This window comes from Microcebus murinus, chromosome 14, assembly GCF_040939455.1.
Source record: "Microcebus murinus isolate Inina chromosome 14, M.murinus_Inina_mat1.0, whole genome shotgun sequence".
Lineage (NCBI taxonomy): Eukaryota > Metazoa > Chordata > Mammalia > Primates > Cheirogaleidae > Microcebus > Microcebus murinus.
In genome coordinates, this window is record NC_134117.1 from 77,935,488 (window position 1) to 77,957,135 (window position 21,648).

General features: G+C 53.9%; 1 long non-coding RNA gene across 1 annotated transcript in view; it reads left to right on the forward strand.

Moving 5' to 3' along the window:
• LOC109729431 (uncharacterized) overlaps positions 1 to 21,648 on the forward strand; it is a 68,381-nt gene that overhangs the window by 33,249 nt on the left and 13,484 nt on the right. Inside the window, exon 3 of the long non-coding RNA XR_012922922.1 lies at positions 14,034 to 14,092. This is a non-coding gene — a long non-coding RNA (uncharacterized LOC109729431). The remainder of the gene's footprint in view (positions 1 to 14,033; positions 14,093 to 21,648) is intronic.

Consider the following 21,648-nt stretch of genomic DNA (forward strand, 5'->3'; position numbering starts at 1 on the left):
CTCCCTCCCACAGGCTCTCGGGCCTGCCACCCACTCCCTGAACAATGGTGGGCGCCCTGCAGGCAGTAGGCGTGCGTGGAGATGCCACTGAGGTCTTGGGTTCTTGGCTCCATCCGGCGTTGGGAGCCAGGTACCAGCAAGGCGAGCACCATGCCCCATGCAAATCAGGGTCACAAGGTCAGTTGTGGCCAGGCGTGCCACACACAGGGCAGTTGCAGCCAAGGCAGGCTGGTGTCTACATGCAGAAAGGAAGGTTCCAGGGGGAGGGCCAGGAGGCTGAATCTGGGCACCGTCTCCCTGTCTGCGCCTTTTCTGCACACTCTCAGCAGGCCCTGGAGGTCCCCGCCGCGTCTAGTGTCTAGGTGAGTCAGTGGTCTTCCAGACCACCCATTGCTCAGAGCCAGCGCCAGGGAGAGTTGGATGGAAGCATGGCCTTATCACTCAGGACCTGCGTGGTTTTGGACAAAGCCCCGTGGCCCTGTGCGGTTATTTGTCACCTTGGGTAGGTTGTGGTGAGGATTTGGTGGGAGCCACGTGCCTGGCCTATGGCAGGTTCCCTCCTGCACTCTCTGGCTGTGGATTGTCAGGATTACAACAGTTACAGCTTATCCGCTGCACGGCAACAGTCCCCACACCGTGTGACGACGCCCTGACAGAGGCGCCGGCCCCAGCCCAGAGCAGCGGGGCGCGGCCTGCGGGGTGAGGAGGCTGCACTCGGCTGAGCCTAGCAGATGAGCAGACATTACCCAGGGGCCAAGAGGAGGCGGCCGTCCCAGGAGGGGCCAGGGCACGCAAGGCACAGGGGCCAGGAGAGGCCTGGGGTTGGGGAGCCCCAGGGAGTGGGGGCTGAAGTGGAAGGGGGCGAACCCAGCCCACCCAGGGGCCTGGGTGCTGCGCAGAGGGGCTTGGACTTCCGTCTCCGAAAGTCTTCAGCCGGCGGAAGGGTGTCTAAAACCACACCACGTGTCGGGAAGAACACGCGGGGTAGCGTGGCCGAGGGGATGAGGAGGGTGAGCTGACGCTCTTCTCCACCACCGTCTGGGCCGTGTCCTCCACCCTCACCCTGGAGTGTAGACGGAGAAGACCACTCTGCCCAGGGGAGCAGGGCCCCTGGGAGGCAGCGCAGAAGCCAGGCCACTCAAAGCTGAGCCCTGATTCTTGCTGTGCATTTGCAGCCCTGACAGCTCACAGCTTCTCCGCCTTGGGGCCTGCGCACGTGGGTTCTAGACCCAGCTCTCTGCAGCACCCAGATCAGGTTTCTGCCCTTCTCTGGGTCTCGGTTTCCCCATGTGTATGATAAGAGGACTGGTCTGGTGACCTCCAGGTGTCACCAGGGGTGGGAGGCTCCCCTTCTAGTGCCTGCCCTAGTAGAAAGGCACCAGCAGGCATTCTACTGCCAAGGGTGCCCAGAGACAGCGGTTCCAGGCGTGCCTTATGGCTGCACTAGGTGGTCGAAGCCACCCTCGGGCACTGAGCTTGCAGCTGCCTGTCCTTATCCAGCCTGCCTGGGAGCAGATGGGGGACTGCTGCCTGCTGCCGTGGAGGCCTGACCTTGAAAGGCAGCCAGCATGCACAGATTACTCCGTCGAAGGAGACCGATACCCAGTGCCTGACGTGCCCTGAGCATCCCTGATTGCATTAGCGCCGCCTGAGCGGGAGGGTCGCTGATAGCGCCCGTCTCGACACCGGTGCCAGCCAGCCCACACCCGGCCGCGCACGTGGCCCCGCTGCGTTTGCCTGCAGAGCGCGAGCGCCAGAAGATGGGCCACGAGAGAGATGGAGCCAGGCGCGGAGTTCGCAGGCGCTGCCCGCCCCGGCACGGGAGGGTCAGCAAATCGAGAGTGGCTGCCTCCGCGCCCCGGTTGCCTGGCCCTCCTGGCTTCACTGCACTTCTCTCAGCTAGACACAGGACCAGGTGTGGGAAACTCCTGCCGGCGTCCCTGGAAAGAGAGGCCATGGAGGAGGAGCCTGCAGCTCATTTCTTGGGCCAAAATCATGTTCCAGAGCAGCTCCCTTTAACAGAAATATAATGCAAGCCACGTTTGTAATTTTAAATTTTCTAATAAGTAGCTACATTTTAAAAAAAGAAAACAAAATGGATGAAATTAATTATTTTTATTTTTATTTATTTATTTTCTCAGCATATTATCGGGGTACAAATGTTAAGGTTACATATATTGCCCTTGCCCCCTCCCCCCCTTGAGTCAGAGCTTCAGGCGTGTCCATCCCCCAGTTGGTGGGCATCGCACTCATTATGTATGTATACTCCCATCCCCTCCCCCCATGAAATTAATTTTAATAATGCATTTTATTTAATCTACTAGATCTAAAATATTATCATTTCAACATGTAATCAAAATAAACATGAGTGAACTATTTTACATTCTTTATTTCTTCCACATCCAAATGAGTATTTTGAGTATTTTACACTCAGAGCACAACTCAATGGAGACACTAAATTTTCATGGGAAGTACTTGATCTATATTTACTTTTTTTTAGCTTTTTAATTTTTCAATGTTTTAATTGACACATAGTTGTACATATTTATGGGGTACATAGTGATTTTTTTTTTTTGAGACAGAGTCTCACTCTGTTGCCCGGGCTAGAATGCCGTGGCATCAGCCTAGTTCACAGCAACCTCAAACTCCTGGGCTCAAGCGATCCTCCTGCCTGCCTCAGCCTCCTGAGTAGCTGAGACTATAGGCACGTGCCACCATGCCCGGCTAATTTTATACGTATACATTAGTTGGCCAATTAATTTCTTTCTATTTTTAGAGAGACGGGGTCTTGCTCTTGCTCAGGCTGGTTTTGAACTCCTGACTTTGAGCCATCCTTCCACTTCGGCCTCCCAGAGTGCTAGGATGACAGGCGTGAGCCACCGCGCCTGGCCTATAGTGATATTTTGATACATACTATGTATAGTGCTCAGATCAGGGTAATTAGCATATCCATCGCCTCAAACATGGATCATTCCTTTGTGTTGGGAATATTCAATGTCCTCTTCTAGCTGTTTGAAACTATGTATTACTGTTAACTATAGTCATCCTTGGTCTGCATTTATAAAATTTATGGTTGAAAAGTAGATTCACATACCAAAGTTATTCCAGACATACTTAAAGGTTTTTCAAAAAAGGAATTGAATATCCATTTTTCACTGTAAATGTAAATTAATTAAAATTAAATTAATGATTCAGTTGCTCAGTCCTACCTGTCACACTCAAGGGCTCACCAGCCACGTGTGTCAGGTGGTGCCACTGAGGCAGCACAGGCCTGGATGAGAATAACCTGGAATAGTGCCCCCAAACAAAAGGAGGGGGAGGAAGCAGGAATCAGAAAAAAAAGCGGGGCAGGGAGAGGGCAGGGAGCTGGAGTTTGCAGTCAGACAGGCCCAGATTCACATTTGAGCTCTGCCACTCACTAATTAAGAGAATGTGGACCAATGGCTTCAGTTCTCTCTGTCTCATCTTCATCATTTGATGCTGGAAATGAAACCATCTCCTTGGCCAGACAGCTGGGCCCGTCATGTGAGGTGTGATGCCTGGAAGGACAGAGGGCAGGGCAGTTTCTGCCCCTGCCTCCCTTCCCTCTCACCCACCCTCCACCCAGTTCTTTCTTTTCCTTTCAGCTCTTCCTTTATCTGCCATATACAAACAAGCTTCAAATGCAACTTCAAATTTCTTTAGTTCTGTTGCCTAAAAATAAAATGAAAAAAAAGGAATCATACCTCTAGAGAAGCGGTTCTCAAACTTGCTGGTGTGAAGACTCAGACTGCTGGCCCACCCTGGCCCCTGACTCCCGAGGTCGGGGCTGCGGTCCGGGAGTCTGCATTTCTCACGAGCTCAGGATAGTACTGATGCTGCTCCGCTCCACCCTCTTACAGGTGGAGAGATGCAGAAGAAAGGAAAGCTCGTCATATTTAGTGCCTTTAATGGCACTATTCTCCTGCTTTTTGAACACGGGCATTTTCACTTTGCACTGAACCCAAAAGCTGTGAAGCAGGCCCTGAGCAAGTGGGTGAGCGACCGCAGCAGGGGAGCCCATGGCTGTGTTCAGGGCGACTGCATCTGGAATGCAGAAGGTGACAGTCCCAGGTTGTGCTTGATTCCAGGCACTGTGCTCAGGAGGGCCGTCCCCAAGGCAGTGAGGAGTCTGGAGGCCACCACACTTACCTGCAGCTCTGAGCTGCTCCACTGCAGAGGAAAGAGGACGCTGAGGGCTGAGTGGCCATGCACACAGATGTGAGGGGCTGCGGTGCGGAAGCAGGCATGGCTGTGCATTGATTGCATGGGCCTGGGGACAGACTCGAAAAGGTAGTTGATCTTTAACTGGTGCATCCCCTTGGGCACGGGGATACTCGTGGTATGAGAGCAGATCTTCACAGGCACCCGGGGGCCCAGAGTTGCTGCATACACTCCCACCAGCTGCCAGATTCAGGGGCTATGCCCACCCTGGTGATGAAGTCCAGCCAGGCCTCTCCTCTTCTCACAACCTACTGCCCCTACCTGCAGTGGACAGGCGGCCACTAAGGTTATTAAACCTCTACAATGCACTAGGCACCTGGATTGGGGGTGCACGACAGACCCGCCTCCACCAGGGCATCTACCCTGTGCACTGGTGCTGCCAGCCCTGCAGGGACACCCTCCCCTCCCCAAGACGCTAGGGGTACCTGCAGCCACCACCAGTCCTCCTCCCGCCCTCGTCATGTCTGTGCCCAGACCTCCACCAGGCATGAAGGGAAGGTGGCAACAGTCACCGAGCAGGGCTGGGGGATGTGGGGTGGCAGCCCGGAAACCAGGAGGCAGGAGGTGGCAGAGAAAACCCACTCACAGGAATCCCTCAGCACACGCTCCACTGGCCTATTTGACTTCACTCACAAAACACAAATTTAAAGATAAAATTATTAAGAATTTTAACACAGCAACACAGGGCATTACATTTGAAGTACAGGGCCCTGGGAGGGTGGGGTGGCATTGTGCACCCGCCCTGGTTGAAGGCCACGAAACCGGCCCTGACTGTGGGCTTCTGGATTTAAATGCACGACACGGTTCCCTGCTCTGTCCTGCTGGGCTCCATCCTGTGGGTGCTGCCCCTAACATTCCTTGTTGATCTCTCCCTGCAAATGCCCTGGCCCTCAGAGCCTCAATCATGAATGAGCTCGGCCCACATCTGATCAAGGTCCTCATGCCATTCATAAACTTGACACCCAGCAAGGGGGATTGACTTCTCAAGGGCTGAGCAAGCGCAACCCTCATGCCCCAGCAAGCGCTCGCTGCGTGCACGACAGGGTCCCCACTGCAGTGCGCTGCCTGCCCCCCCCCACAGCCCGCCCGCACAGGGAGCACTTCGTGGCCTTCAGGGACCCCAGGACATATCCTGCCCTGCAGAGGGGAGGTGCGTGGATCCAGACTCGGGCTTGCTCTCAGCAGGGTCTCGCTCTTGGCAGGCAGCCAGCGGTCCTCACACAGCGATAGCCGCCGGATAGGAAGGGGTGATGTGCAGGAGGAGCCTGCCCGGTGCCAGCCCAGAACAAAGATGCAGATAAAATTCTTTACGAGTGATCTCAGCTAGACTAAATCCCTAGATAAATTAGGATGTGGGGAGGAATGTGGCAGGGGATTAGTAGGTGGGGGTTGAATGACCCAGGTCACCTCTGGGAAACCGAGCCCAAGTACAGAGGCTCCTCTAATCGCAAAGCGTCGGCTCAGGAACTCTCTTAGACACCAGGTCCTTCCCACTCGGAGTGGCGCGTGGGCCAGCGGCATCAGCACCACCTGGGAGCCTGTGGGAAATGCAGCCTCCAGGGCCCACCGGGTAGCTGAGGCGGAAGCTGTGTCACAGCAGCGCCGGGTGACTGTGCATATCACCGTCTGGAAAGGGTGCTCTAGAGCAAGCACCAGTGGGCTGCCCAGCCCCACACTCGGAGCTCCCAGTGCTTGGCCCTTCCAAGGCGCCTCATAAATTAAACCAGTGAAGAGCAATCAGTCAAAAGCAGGAAGAGTGCCAACCGTGATGGCAGGGAGAGGCCAACAGTGACAAGAAATTGAGTCTGGTTCTCAGGCTGCAAACTGAGCTTCAGACCACAGCTGACTCCCCAGAGGCTGGTTCTGGCCATGGACATATATTTTTTGGCTCATGAAATATTTTTAAAAGCAAAAGATTTTACCTATAAAAAAATATAGATTTCTCTAGAGCAAATGTTGGCCTGCTTTCTCTGTTGGCAGAAGCCAGGTAAGAGCTGCCCGCTTTAGGCAGAGCCGTCCAGTTGGCCAGAACCCTGACCCCTCCACCCTGCCTTGTCCATTCGCCTGACCTGCCTAATCCAGTAGGCACTTGAGTCTGGGAACCCTGGTGTGGATCATAAAAACTCAAAGCGAAGATAGCTAGGAAATGATGGGGATTGTGTATTGGCTGAATTATTTGACACCCCCAGTCATTTGTCATGTGGAGTTGTGGCAAAGGGTGAGGAACTTAGTCACACTGTGTGTTTCAATCCTGGCTCACCCTCCCCCCAGGTCTGGGGTCCAGAGTGAGTCATGGAACCCCTCAAAGTTCAGGCTCCTCATCTGGAAAATGGCCACGGCAAGAGCAGCTCCCCAGAGAGGGCTGAGCACGTTGGCTGGCTCGGAGTTAGCTATCGCCATGGCTAACTAGCACAGCATCAATAATTGCAGCTGCAGAGCAGAACAGCATGAAGGAATACAGGTATTTATTCCCTATATTTCTAAAATGTCAATGTTAATTATCAATATTTTCTATAAAAAGGTATTCAGAGTACATAAAATTTTTAAATTCAGCTAAAACATTAGATATAGCAAATAAAAAATAGGTAAATGTTAGAAACATAAGTAAAACATAAAACTGAAATATAAATACTAAAAATGCAGCTTTCTCAAATTATTAGAAAATGACATGAAAAATATTATTTGAAAGTAATAATAATGAACACAAAGAAAATATATTATCTGGTGTTATGTGAATTGTGAGCATATTTTTGTGCTCATTTTTTCCGGCTGTTATAACTGTTTTTCACTCTAGACTGGTTGAGGCAATGGTGAGGAGAGAGATTCCAGCCAAATTTCAAATTTTGAGTTTTTGTTTTCAAATAATTCCATTTCATCTCCCATACTTTAGATCTATGGTCGCCAACTTTTTGGCACCAGGGACTGGTTCATGGAAGACAATTTTTACACAGAGCCAGGGTCTGGGGGGGGGGGCGACAGTGGGGCTCCACAGCCTGGTCCCTAGCAGGCCTCACACCTGCAGTGCATGGCCCGGGGGTTGAGGACCGCAGCTTTAGATGATATTTTCTTTTTTATAAAACTCCTTTCTTTGTTGTTGGCAGGGACTACCTTTTTTTACTGATCATGAACTCTAGTTTTATTTCAAAGATTTCAAAAAGAGAGTTTCCAATTTGTCTTCATCTCCTACAACGTGGTTACATGTAGGTAGAGACCACAGTGAGTCACCTGGAGCAATTTCCGGCTGGGCTGCTGTATTCGAATGCCACTAGTCTAGGAAGTCTCTGAACCAGAATGAGGATTTGTGTTACGACAGAGGCCCACGGATGACGGAGCAACAGAAAGCCACTTTCTAAAGAAGGTTTCCTTTACTATTAATAGATCCAAACTTCTACTTCAGTTATCCCCAGGCATAAATGATTCCTATTTTTAGAAAACATATCACAAAGATACTAGTAGTTCAGCATTTTTAAAAAGCACTCTACTCTGTAATACCAGCATGGCAGAAACTAGAGTTACCATCACTGAAAACGCCAGGTCTGGAAGTCCTTCTGCAGGTTGGTGGCCTTCCTGGGTTCCAAGCACACACCCGTGCTCTTCTGTTGCCCGAGGTGGAGTGGACACAGTTTGGGAGGCAGAGGCTGGACAGAGAGGGAAGTGGTTGTCCTGGGCTGAATAGTGTTCCCCAAAAGTTCATGTCCACCAGGAACCTCAGACTGTGACCTTATTTGGAAATAGGGTGTTTACAGATACAATTAGCTAAAATGAGGTCATCCTGGATTAGGGTGGGCCCTAAATCCAATGACTGATGTCCTTATGAGAGGAGGGAGCAGGAAGATCACTTGAGACCAGGAGTTTGAGGCCAGCCTGGACAACATAGCAGGAACCTATATCTAAAACCAATTTTTAAAAATTAGCCAGGTGCGGTATAGTCCCAGCTACTTGGGAAGCTGAGGGGGGTGGATCGACAGCCTGGAGACAGAGAAAGACCCCATCTCTAAAAACAAAGAAAAAGCAAAAGAAGAAAGAGGAGAGGTCACGTGGATGCACACAGAGGGAGAAGGCCAGGTGAAGACGGAGGCAGAGGTGGGGACGCGTCGACCAGCCGAGGAACGCTGGGGAGCAACGGAAGCTGCCAGAAGCAGGAAGAGGGAAGAAAGGTTCTCCCCGCATCCTTCAGAGGGATCGAGACCCAGCAGAAGCCTTGATTCTGGGCTTTCGGCCTCCGGAACCCTGCAGGAATAAGTTTCTGTTGTTTTAAGCCATCTGGTTTGTGGAGGTTTGTCCTGGCAGCCCGAGCAACTCGTACCATCATGGAGTGGGGAGTGGCGTGGCCCGGCCACTGGCCCTTTGCAGCAGGGTCCACTATCGCTGACCGTGGAATCCAGTCCACACTCTCAGGGTCTGAAACCCAGAAGCCCAAGCTCCTTTCTGTTCCTGCTCTAGGCCCTGGCCAGTCCCCTGCACTTCCACACGGGCAGTGTGCTGCTCCTGTCGTGCTGTGTCATTTGGCAGCACAGCCCTGGGACTTCAGGTGCTGCTACCTGGAGGCCTGTGGTCAGGTGGGAAGAACAGAGCCGCAGGAGTCTGTGAGATCCAGGCGAGGACCTGCTACTTCCTGGCTGTGTGCACCAGCTCATCTCGAGTCTCACTGGATGATGACAATAATGACTTCTGACAGCCCTTGGCCGGAATTGCAGGATATAGCAGAGCCTGGGACATAGCAGGTGCTCAGTAAGCATGCGGACCTGCCCTGGCCCCAGTGCAGGAAAGATGAGAAGCCCAGCATCAGGGAGAGCCAGACCTCCCCGCCTGTCCTCACTTGCACACAGCCTGGGATGAGAAGGCCGCTGTCGCCTGCGGTTCCCATGTCAGGTGCAGAGTGGCACTCCACAAGTAACTGTGGAAGGAATGTCAGAGAAGCAAGGGACAATCCACCAGATGTGTCAGAGCACTGTCAGACCAGCCCAGCCTGCCGGGCCTGCCCTGAAGGAATGCAGAGGCCCAGGGTTCTTCTCTTTTCTTTGTCTTACATTGAGAGAAGCTGATCTTCTTTGTCCTGTGAAGGGTCACTTAAGTGGCCCTCTTGGATATGCAAACACCAGACTAATAAGCTGCAGACTCCTGGGATTAGTGTGTACCAGGAGCTTTTGTGGTTCTTGGTAATTGGTTTTATTTTTTATTTTTGAGTGGTTTGGCAATGACTGTGCCCGTGGAAGAGGGCGATTGGTTGGGAGAATTGGTAGAGGAGGAGAAATGTGTAGACTAATTTCCACAAAGAACCCATGTAGTTTGGAAGGAATGAGGATACAATAATCGTGTTTTCAGATGTTTTTGATGAGAAGTAAACATTAGGTGGCCCCCAAGGCCCAGACGCACACCAAACCAAGGGTTTCACAAAATAGCACTATTCCTACCTAGAGCCTCTCTGGCTTGTTCCATTCTATGTGATTCTATCTCATTTTTAAACGTTCTGGTCAAGACCTAAGAATTGATTTCATGAGCCCCTCCGCGGTCGGTGTGCATGGTCTGCAAGGTGCTTCTCGGGTGTGGCATGCAGGAAGTCTGAGGGGTGGGCTGAGGCCTGGCTGCAGGAAGGAGGAAACCGAGGCACTGGGGTTGAGAGAGCCAGCCTGGCGCTGAGTCAGAAGGGGTGTGGGGTGGTGGCCTTCAGGAGCTATCTGACAGCCATCTGAGGCCAGCTTGCCTCTGGAAACAGCAGCAAAGAGGCTCGCAGGCCTCCCCAGCACGGAAGTCCTGTGCCAGAGGCCCTGGAGAGTCTCGCAGCCCTCTCCTCCCTGCAGGCAGCTACCGGTGCTGTCCCCACCTCCATGCAGCTGTCATCTCACTGCCACCACCAAGGCCAGCTGGGGAGGGCCCTGTCCATGCCCACCACCCTGGGGCCTCATCCGGCACGGCCTCCTCCAGCTAGAGCAGATCGCGGAGGGTTCCCACAAGGCAGAGCACCCTGGAGGAGCCGCAGCTGGGACTTTTCGCCACCCCAGCATCTATGCTTTGGACAGGCAGCCAAGGCCAGCTCCGCTGGGCTGCCTGCCTGGCATCAGGAGGCGACAGAATGGGCCCAGACTCGGGCCAGGATGGGATCTGCCTAGACTCGGGATGGATGGAATTAGCCTGCGCCCGTCCGCGTCCCCGCCAGGTGGCAGCAGCGCGCCCGCCCCGCCGGCCCTCCACCTGCCCGGCCCAGCCCGGCCCGCCCCGCCCCTCCGGCCCTCCACCTGCCCGGCCCGGCCCGGCCCGCCCCGCCCCGCCCCGCCCCGCCCCGCCGCCCTCCACCTGCCCGGCCCAGCCCGGCCCGCCCCGCCCCTCCGGCCCTACACCTGCCCGGCCCGGCCCGCCCCGCCCCGCCCCGCCGGCCCTCCACCTGCCCGCCCCGCCCCGCCCCGCCCCGCCGCCCTCCACCTGCCCGCCCCGCCCCGCCCCTCCGGCCCTCCACCTGCCCGGCCCGGCCCGCCCCGCCCCGCCCCGCCCCGCCGGCCCTCCACCTGCCCGCCCCGCCCCGCCCCGCCCCGCCGCCCTCCACCTGCCCGCCCCGCCCCGCCCCGCCCCGCCCCGCCCCGCCGCCCTCCACCTGCCCGCCCCGCCCCGCCCCGCCCCGCCGCCCTCCACCGGCCCGCCCCGCCCCGCCCCGCCCCGCCGCCCTCCACCTGCCCGCCCCGCCCCGCCCCGCCCCGCCCCGCCGCCCTCCACCTGCCTGGCCCGGCCGCTGAGAGAGGGAAGGCCCCGGGCTCCCACGCCGCGCCTTCCTCTGCCCGCGCCACAGCCAGCGCCTCCGGGCTCAGGACCCGCAGCCCGCTCTCCGTCCGGACGAAGCACGCAGCGGCGTTCACGCGGCGGGGCTGGAACTCGGTTCAGACGGCGCCGCGCCTTGGCGGCAAAGCACGAGCGTGGGCTGCAAGTGGCCCGGCTGAGCCCGCTTCACCCGCCCTGCTGAACCCGCGTGGCGGCCTTTCCCTTTCCGTTTTCTTATGGCCGTGCAGACGACCCCGCGTCCCAGCCCCTCTGCAGTGCGATGGGGCACGTGCCTAAAGCTTGGTCAACAGAAAGTGGGTAGGAGTGACGGTGCCCGTGTGTGCTGTCGGCCACCGCCACCGGCAGCACGAGCCCCTAAAATCCCCTGAGATCCTCCTGCTCCCTCTCCCTGCGTCTGACAGCAGGTGGCGAGGACCCAGAGGAGGATACTGAGGCCCTAGGAGGAGTGTGGGCCCTGAGTGACCACGTGGAGCAGCCCCCTCCCTCCCCACTTTTCATACTGACCTGCAGGAGACCCACAGAAAGAATCTTTATAGGATTAAGCCACTGCGATTTTGGAGTTGTTATAGCAGTACATTAATTACCTGATTAATGTGCCCAGTTTCCTTATCTGTAAAATGTGTTATTAGCATCAGGCTCGGGGCTGTGTGTCAATGATGTGTAATGCAGGTAAAACACCAAGCCTAGGGTCTAGCACATTGCAAAGACTCACTTGGTAACTGAGGTTCCTCCTTGCAGTGTCAACAGCAGCTGCAGCAGCAAAAGTGACAACCACAAAGAGACTAGTTAACCCCTAGTCCTCAGTACTATGCTACCAGCTAAGTGGACCAGACCAGGTTGGTCTAGTTCATGATAAAGGGTCTCATCTCCTGGGGAGTAGTTGTGCTGGGAGCCGTAAAGGGTGCGCAGGCCCTATCTATTGCAGATGCTTTGTAAAACGAATTTTTGCTGTAACTGAAGAGACACACCATTAGGGTGATATCTACAAATAGAACACTGAGCTGAGGGGTCACACGTACTAAAACTGAAGAGGTTAAGAGTCACCCTGGAGCCAGGCACCTCTGTTCAAATCTTGTCTCTTCCACTTACTATCTGTGGGAGCCCAGTAAGTCACTTAACCACTCTGTGCCTCAGTTTCCCCATCTGTAAAATGGAGATTGTAATAAGGTTCCTTCCAGAATTAATGAGTTAACATAAGTAGAAATCTCAGAACAGTGCTTGGCATATAGTAAGTGTTTAATGTGTGTTCCTGTTAGGACTGAAGCCTGTGTGCCACTAGGTGACAAATGCTCAGGCAACTGAGACAGCCCGCCCCTGGGCGCAGGGAAGGCCCTGATGCTGCGCCCGGAAGTGCCCTGTCTGTATCAGGCACTCTCAGCAGTTGCTGTGGCCGCTGCTCTTTCCCATGCTGCACTTCTCCTGGGCTGGGGGAGGAAAGAAAAAAAGGCGGAAAGAGCAGGTGGGGGCAGGGTGGGGGTGAGACTTCAGGGAAAGGACAATGGGCTTTGTAAAATCCCTCCCTGGGCAGTCTGGCCAAGTTCAATGGCTTCAGGCCACATGAACAGCAAGAAAAATGTGGCCCAGGAATTTCTCCCCAACGATTCCCCTTGTCTTTCTCTGTGGGAATTTGGAGCTGCAGACACATTCCTTCCATGAACAGCATCCACTGCGGCTGAAGAGCCACTGGCCGGAGCTGGGGGACCTGGCTGGCGGGGCACCTCTGGAGCTCTGCTCCCAGTGCCTCCTCCCCAAGGAGTGGGCACTGCCAGTGTGCGGGGAGCTCGCTCTTGCTGGCAGACCTCACAGCCTGCTCTGTCAGGGACTGACCCCTCCTGGGCACTGCCTGCCCCTCTCCCGAGCCAAACTGCCCAGGCAGCTTCCACAGTGCTTTTCTGCAATCTGTCACCCAGAGGTGGAGACTAGACATCGTGGCCAGAATTCCCATGTATTCGCTTTTTTTCTAAGCCAAGTACTTCCCAACTTAAGAGGAAATTATTTCCCAAATGCTCTAACATTATTTTAAAACACTGTAAACTACAGTCCAAAGGCCAAATCTTGCTTGCCACCTGTTTTTGTGCATAAAGTTTTATTGGAATACAGCCACGTCCATTCTTTTATGTATTGTCTGTGGTTGATTTCACACTACATCAGCAGAGTAGTTTCTGTAGTTGCTACAGAAACCATATATCCTGCAAAGCTTGAATATGTTTACTGTCTGCCCCTTAGAAAACATTTATTGACTTCTGCTTTACTCCTATATTATTCCACAAAGGATTTGAAATGGCTTCTAATGAGAATACTTAGAATAAAATAATGAAAACACAAGAGTTAAAAATAAAATTGAGAGCCTGAGAAAATGCAAATAAAAGTAGCAAAGCAAAATCAAGAACAAAACACATATGTGAAGGCCATTAGGACCTGCATACTTGCCAAAGCCAAACTTTAAATTTCCCCTGAGCTTCCTGGAAGCCCAAGGAAAAAGAGAAATGAGACTTAAGTCTCATTAAGAGAAAGGAAAAAGCCTCCCAGTCCTTATGGGATCCATAGCTTTTTCTAGCACAAAGCTATGTGGGGCTTGCTTCAAATAGAAAAAAGTAATACCTATCTTCCTCAGAATCATATACTTAACTTAAAAACACACAAGATACCAGTAGAGTCTGCGAAGTGAATAACTGCAGTGCTGTTGATGAGCTACTAAGGGAAGAGGGGCTTAGTTAACATGTTTAGCCAAATGTCAAGCTAGATATCGAAATGCAGATCACTTGGCTTCTGTGCACAGAACATTTTGAGAGGTGTAAGAGGCCTCCTTTTGCTTATCATTTCTGTAGATCTATTTGTTTCAGAGCAAAAACTGGAGTTGGCTGGGGATGGCCCCAACTTGTCACTCACTAAGTTTGCAGTGCCTGGCACATAGTAGGCCCTTAAGAAATGCCCGATGTGGCTGGATCCAGCTTCTCTGGACCTCAGATTTTGAAAAATGAGAATGTTGTGTTAATATACAGAATCCCTTCCAATTCCAGAACGTCCGTGTGTGCGGCTGTGTGCGGATGTGCACTGGGTTTCCGCTGGAGGAACACAGGTGAGAACTGTGACGGGAGAAGGGGAGGAGGGAGGGAGAGGCAGCCCAGGGTAGACCCTCACAGCTAGAGGCAGTGGGTGGTCATTGAGAAGGTGGCCCACGGTGTTCAGACCATCCAGATTCAAGCACAGCCTCTACACCCTGCCTGCCAGCCATGCGATCCTGAGAGCTGGCGGGTACCCGTGTCTCACCTTTAGAATGGACATGATGGCGCGTCACTGGTTCAGTTCAGGGAGGTTGTGAAAGTTAAGCAAGACAGTGCCTGTGAGTTACTAGTGCCAGTATGAGGTGTGGTTTGTAATGAGCTCTCCGTCACTCTCTTCTCCAATGAGCTCCCTGCTCCAGAGGCTGGGGACACAGACATTACCTGACAAGCTGAGAGTGCCGAGCAGAGCCGCATGTGGCCTTCCTGCCAGGCCCCACCCAGCACTTCACAGGGGCTGCCTTTTTTTGAGTCTCAACTACAGTTATATGTGCCTTAGACCCATGGGGCATCTAATTCATCACCATGTTCTGTCCTTTTCCCTCCAAAATATTTGTCATAGCGTCCTTAAGATTGCAGGCTGGAAAGCAAGGTGGGCTGGGTGCCAATCTGAGCTCAGGCACTAATGAGCTATGTGACCTTGTACAAATTACTTCACTTCTCTGTGCTTCAGTGCCATCCTCTTTAAAGTGGAAATAATGATGACATCAAATGCATAGGGTTGCTCCAGATTCTAAGTGAGTGTGCATATGTCAAGCTCTTAGCCTTGGGCTAGGCAGTGTTTGTCATAGTATCTAATGCTTCCTATGTCTCAGTTATCCGTAACTGCATAACAAACCATCCCAAAGTAGAGTGACTGAAGATAACACGCCCTTCCTTTATTTGCTCACTGTTCTGCAATGGGGGCATGGTGTGGCCGGGCCAGCTCCCTCTGCCCCACATGGTATCACCTGGAGGTTCCACTTCCAGGACAGCCTCACTCACAGGGTCAGTGCAGTTACTGGCTAGGACCTCAGTTCTCCATAAGGCACCCCCACAGCGCGGGGGTGGGCTTCTTGCAGTGCAGTGGTCTCGGGACAGTCCCACTGCTCATAAGGTGGGGCATGAAGACAAATGCAGAAGCTACCAAGCCTCCTTAGGACTTAGGTCCAGAACTGGCTTAGAGTCACTTCTGCCACCTTCTGTCAGTTAAAGAAGGTCACAGGGCAGCCCAGCCCTGAGGGAGAGGACTATATAAGGCAGGAGCGCAGGGAGGTGTGCTTGGCCAGGCCTCCTGCTGGCACACTGCTCACCTTGTCTCCAGCTCCTCTCGCCTGCCACCTGCCCTGGCTTGTGCCTCGTGCACCTGAGCTTTCTCCCTGCTCCCATCTCCCGCTTCCCATCCCTGCTGCACTCCAGCCACCAGGCTGACCAGTCAGAATCACAGGCCACACCGTGTCCCTGGCCCTGGACGCTATGCTGCAGCTCCTCCCTACCCCAGAATGAAGACCAGGTTCTTAGCGCGGTATCTCCGCTGCCCCTGGGGAGCATTTCTGTGCTGTCCCTAAGGCAGTGGACTCCTCCTCACGTCTCAGGTCCCACCCCAAGGAGCCCCCCACTGCAGAGCTTTCTCTGCCACCTCAGCAGACTGGCTTTCTGGCCCCGACAGCTCCCAGGGCACTCTCCCAACCCCCCGCCCCCAGCAGAACCCCTGGGCTGTCTTTTTGTCAGGTGTTCAGTTCTGGTAGTCATTGTTTATACATGGATGAATAAATGAATGAAGGAATGAGTGAATGATCATCATAGCCCCCCTAAGCTACCTGTGCTAAGATGGTATGTCCCCCTTTCTGCCCTTCCTCAGTGCTACCCAGGGCTGAACTCACACCATGTGATGGTGCCATGAGGGTGCCTTGGATTTCAGGGGGGCCCAGACCCTGCAGAAGGACTTCGGAAGCCTAGTCCTGAGTCTCCTGAGAGAACCCTGAGAGGTCTGGGGCACATGTGGAACCAGCAGCTCTGGCTGCGCCGGCTCCAGGATCCCAGCAGCAGCAGCAGCCTAGAAACAGCTGCATCCTCACCACCTGCGGCGAGCTGAGCTTCTCTGCAGACACAAAACAAAGCAGCAGGAGGTGGAGCTCAGGATGCTAGGGGCAGCCCCCACCCCATGGAGCCTTTGTCCTCCAAAGCTGGTATCCAAGCCCACTGCTGCTCACTGCACACCCACCACCTGTCCTAGCTCTGCTGTCCTGTGCCTATAGTGTGCGGGAGGTCAACCTTCTCACTCAGGAAGGTGTCCCAGAGGCCCCCATCTTCCTGGTTCCTCTTCTGGAGTTAGGAAGCTTGAACTTAGCTAGAGCTTTGCAGCATTGAATGATTCTGACATTGTGGTTCAATTCAAATTTAGTTTGGGGTCATGATCAATTTGGGGGACAGAGCTATGTTCAGGGAATTTGATTTTTCAGGCAAATTGTATGCTCAGTGTGTGTTTTGCCAATTGCAGCCATGACTCTAGGCCTAACTGGGGAAAGCTATCCATTCATCTATCTGTCAACCATTCAATCATCTACTATCTATCCACCTAATTACCTATCCACCCATCCAACCACCCACCCACCCATCTATGTATGCACTTATCAATCATCAACCCCTCCATCCATCTACCCCCCATTCATCATGGCTCTGCCACTTACCATGTTATTGGTCTTAGGCAAGTGTTTTTACCTCCCTTGACTTTAGTTTCTCCCTCTGTAAATTGAATCTAATGGTGTCTGCCTCATGGGGTTGTCCTGTGGTTGATTGAGATAATCACCTTTGCAAGTTGCTTGGCACATGGTAAAAGCACATAGTGAATGTTATTTTCCTTCCCCCTTAAGGAAGAACATACAACTAGAAAACTTAAAAAGACGATGTGTAATTAGGAATTAAGGCGTATGAAACCAAAGGGAATGACACTCGAAGCTCTTGCCTTCCTATTTGTCTGCTGAGGTGCCCTGGGAGTTGATATTTAAAGCCACTTTGAAAAATCGAGTATCCCAAAATATATTTAAACGGTTCAATGGGGAGGTTGACCCTCTATAATAGGCTCATTTGAAACTATCCTGCTTTGCTACTTCCTCTTAGTAAGATAAACAAGCAGCCCACAATGGCTGCTGTGATGTTTTCTTTTAAATCTTGCTTTCCAAATGTAGAACTTGGCGGTTGGACAATCACGGGGGCTCGCTCCCTGCAGATGCGCTCCCTGAATGCAGGGAGCTCTAGCTTGGAATTCCTGGGGCCTCATTAAGCCCGCTGTGACTAAGTGATCTTGCCTGGTGCTAACACTGTTTAAAATGACTTGGCAGCAACCAGAAGTCAGGTCTCTCTGCTTTTTCTCAGTCCCTCTCTCTTCATAACCCTGCTTATATGTCAGGAAGTGAAAACATCTTTCTTTCTGGATCTAGTGCAGGACAACCCTCCTCTCTCCCTAAAGCCTCACTCTGGTCTTTCAGAGGAGCTAAAGGAGGAGGAGGGAGGCAGAAATCTGCACACTGTAGTTAATCTCTCCTTTGAATGAAGACTTAACTCCTGGGAAAACCTCTTCCCTGCTCTAAGTCACCACCCCCCAAACCGCCACTGTTTAACTCTTCTGCTCCGTGTCTCTGGCAGCCTCAGGCAGCCTCTGCCTTCTAGCCTGGCTTTCCCCAGCCTCCCCTGGGACTCTGGGACCACCTTTGTCCTCCGAAGATGGGATGGGGGCGGGGAGGAAGGGAGAAAATCTTGGTCAAGCCAAGGCCACCAGCGGTTGACCACAGCCCTGCTTCAGGGTCAGGAACAGCTCCTTGGAATTGGAGGGGTGAGAAAGAACTTTGCTTTAAGAACCTCACTCTGTGCCAGACACTTAAAAATACAATTTCTGTTACTTGTTTATTTACTTTAATTATACAATAAGACATAAATATGCATGTACTTGCAAAATGACACCACTGTAAAAAAAAAAAAAAGGCTCTTGACACCCACTTGACTTCATTCTTGTCAGGCACCCTGTCTCCACAGGGAACCATCCTTGGTTTCCTGTTTTTCTCCCAGGTATTTTGCAGATCCAAGTGCCTAGAACAGAGCCTGGCATACAGTGAGCACTGCAGTAATATTTTTGTGGGTGTGGGTGTGTGTTTCACATAAGAGCTACGAATCCATAAATCTTACAACATTGAGCCCTAGCTCCCTTCTTTTGTATTGTGTTCCATTTTATGAAAATGCCACTGTATTTGGTAATCCTTTTACTGATGAACACTTTGGTGGTTCCAGTTTTTTGAAGTTACAAGCAAGGCTGCAATGAATAGCTCTGTATAGTTTTCCCTGGGCACGTGGATCAGCATTCCTGTGGGGTGCATGCTGAGAGAGGGGTTGCTTGCTCCCAGGGTATTAGCATTTTTAGTTTTAATAAGCAGCTCCCATGTTACCTTCCAAAGTGATTGCACAAAACACAATCTCAGGGTAAAAGTGCCATTTGCCCAATCCTCACCAACACTTGATGATGATGAGAGTTCGCGCCACTTGGTTCTAGGGTCCTTGTATGTATCAACTCATTTAATCGCCACAATGACCCAATGAAGCAGTTTCTATTATTCTCTCTGTTAAATAGATGGGGAACTGAGCAGAGAGTTTAACTTAATTCCACCACAACTTCAATTTGTGCTAAGTGACATCTGAACCAATACGACGGCCCTCATGTCTCGGAGGGGAGGTGATTTACTCAAAGCCACGCAGTCCGTGGGTAGGCCGGCCAGGTTTGGGGTGGCCTGGGCAAACACCCCCTTTCCTGCTACTGCTGGCTCAGACGAGCCGGGAAACTTGAGAGCCAGTGGCCCCTGGGACCCGCCCCAGTCGCCCACGAGGCGCTGCTCCGAGGGCGCCGGAGGAGGGGCGCCGCCTGGCGCGGCGAGGCGCCTCTTCCCGTCCGCGCGGGCGGCCCCGCAGCGCCCCCTGGCGGCCGCGGCGCCCGAGAGTAACGGGCCGCGGGGCGGGCGCGGGCGCGGGCGCGGGCGCGGGCGGGGGGCCGGCGCGGGCCGCCCGCGCGGAGATAAAAGCGGGCTGCGGCGCGATCTGCGCGTTCTCCCATTGATTAGCAGGGTCTGCCCGAGGCCGCGGCGCCCGGCGGCGGAGCGCGAGGCTGAGGGCGCGGCGGGCGGCCCCGCGCACCCGGGCCGGCGGGCACTGCCCCGCGCCGGACCTCGGCGGCCGCGCGTGCCGGCAGCAGGCGCAGCGGAGCCGAGCGGCGGCGGCGGCTGCCATGGGACTGTGCTGCTGCAAGGACTGGAGGGGACACCTGCGAGCGCCCAAAGGTAACTCTCGGGCGCACGTGCGCCGGGCTCCCGAGCCCCGCTCCCCGCTCCCCGCTCCCGCCGGCTGCCGCGGAGGGCTGCGCTCCCGCCCGGGGACCTGCGCTGGTTTTCCAGGACCCCAGGCCCGCTCCGGCTTCAGAGAGGGCTCAGGTGTGGCTGCTGCGCCCCACAGTCTTCTAACTTTGGAGGGGCGTCTTCCCATCGCGGGGCTGGGGCGCGTCCAGGGGTTGCTCTCGCTCCGCGGAGCCTGGCTGCGGTTGGGGCCCGCCCCCGCGGCGGGAGGAGGGAGACCCAGGGAGGGTTCGCCCCAGGGCCAGGAGTGGACTGCGGCGCGGGCTGAGGGTCCGCCAAGTCCGCGCGGGGCGGAGGGCGCCCGGCGTCCCGAACCTGCCCGCAGGTTTTGTCCGAGCGAGCTCGGCCGGTGCCGGCGCCGCCTCTGCGGCTTAACCGCCCGGAGAGGGACCATTCATTCTGGCCCGCCTGTCACAGACTTGGACAGAGCGGCCCTGACTCAGAGTTTTCCGAAAGTCGCGGCGGAACCTGCGAGCGGAGCTGCTTGTGGAATGCAGCAGGCTTGGAGAGGGCCCGAAGCCAAGAAACATGCTTGGGACAGCGGCGGCCGCCTGAGGTCCGGCCTCTCCGGCAGTGGCCCGCACGACTTAACCCTTGATTGACTGAAATGGCCCATGTAGGTGGAGGGGAACAGAGGTGCGTCCCTTTACTGCAGCGCTCGCCGAACTCACGTGGCCCTAACATCCACCTTCCTTGCTTATTAAAAAGCAGATTCCTGGGCGCCCCCTGACCTGCTGGATAGCTGTGGGGCAGGCCATGCTAAACTGTGTTTGAGAAGCTCCCCCAAGTGACTGAGTGATCCTGTGAGTCTGGGAAACCTTGCTTTTGAGGCCTGAGGTCAGGCAGGCCCCCCAGAATGCACAGCAGAGCCTGTCCCTCCAGATAGTATTGTGGATCCAGGTAAAGAGAAGGTGTGAATGTGTCGCAGCCTGCAGTGCTCTTGGCCAGGTGACAAGTGATGCCCTAAGTGTGCAGGTTGGTTTCACAAAGGGTTTAAGGTAGCTTATAATAACATGTATAATAATTAAATATGAAAAACCTAAACTGGACCCTACATTTAGACAGGATGTATAGAGTTCAAGGGCAAATAGAGCCCAGTTAATCTGGCCATATATATAGTACCTGTTGAGCCACTGCAGCCAAGACCAAGTGTGAAATGTGAATACTGTAGCTGCAAGGTTCTCATTGCCCCAGAGTAAGTTTTCTTAGCATTTGAATTTTAAGAAAGGAGAAAAGAATTCTGCGTGTGGGCCCTCATGCTTGGAGAGTGGGGCTGCGGGCCATGTGCGGGGTCTTCACCGTTACAGTAGCTAGAGCACCAGTAGCATTCAGAGCAGGGTCTTCTGTGCTCCCAGCGCAGGAGGGAATTCACATGGGTGAGCAGCTTGGGTCTTTCCTGACCCCTTCTCAGTCAGCGAGGCAGGAGATGGAGCCTGTGTTCCAGAAGCCAGTGTGGATTTGCAAGGCCTTGCTAAGAGAGGATATGTACTCAATAAGCAGCCCCAGAAGGGAGCCAGAGGTATCTCCTGCTAGCTTTGTCTTCTGGGGCTGGGGCCCCCCAGGGCCAGCTGCTGGCTATGCCGATCCAGGTGAGGAACAGCCTGGTCTGGGAATGTTCCCCAACTTGCCCCTGCCCTCCCACCCATCCCATAGGACAGCTGGCCACCGCAGCTTGGGAGCGGGGAACAAGTCTGAAGTGTGTGCAAGGTTCTGCAGCTCATGGAAATTAACAAAGCTGGCCACGTCTGGGGTGAGAGGGGGCGGTGCCAGAGCGGGCTGCCAGCCACTGCCAGGTGGGGAGGAGAGAACCCGTGCAGCTGGAGAGTCTGTGGTACAAGCAAGACAGATGTTTGGTTTTTTAATGTAAAATTTGCAAATGTTTAAGTGCAGTGGACTCATTTAACAAATTTGAACCCATGTGGCTGGTTAGGTTGGGTGGCGCACAGTCTGGACCATTGTTCATGAGTTCTACAATAAACAGGGGAGTTGTTCTTTGGTCAAATAACCTTAGACATCAAGAGTTATTAAAGCTTGAAAGCTTTTCGCTGCAAGCCTTCTCAGAGCCTTTGTCACACCGGTGCAGCGGTTCCTCGCCAGGTCGGGGCGATTGTAGGCACAGTCTCTCCCAGGCAACCTGCACTTCATGGAGCGTCTCAGGACACACAGATTTTCGGACACATTTTGAGAAATGCTGCTTTGGA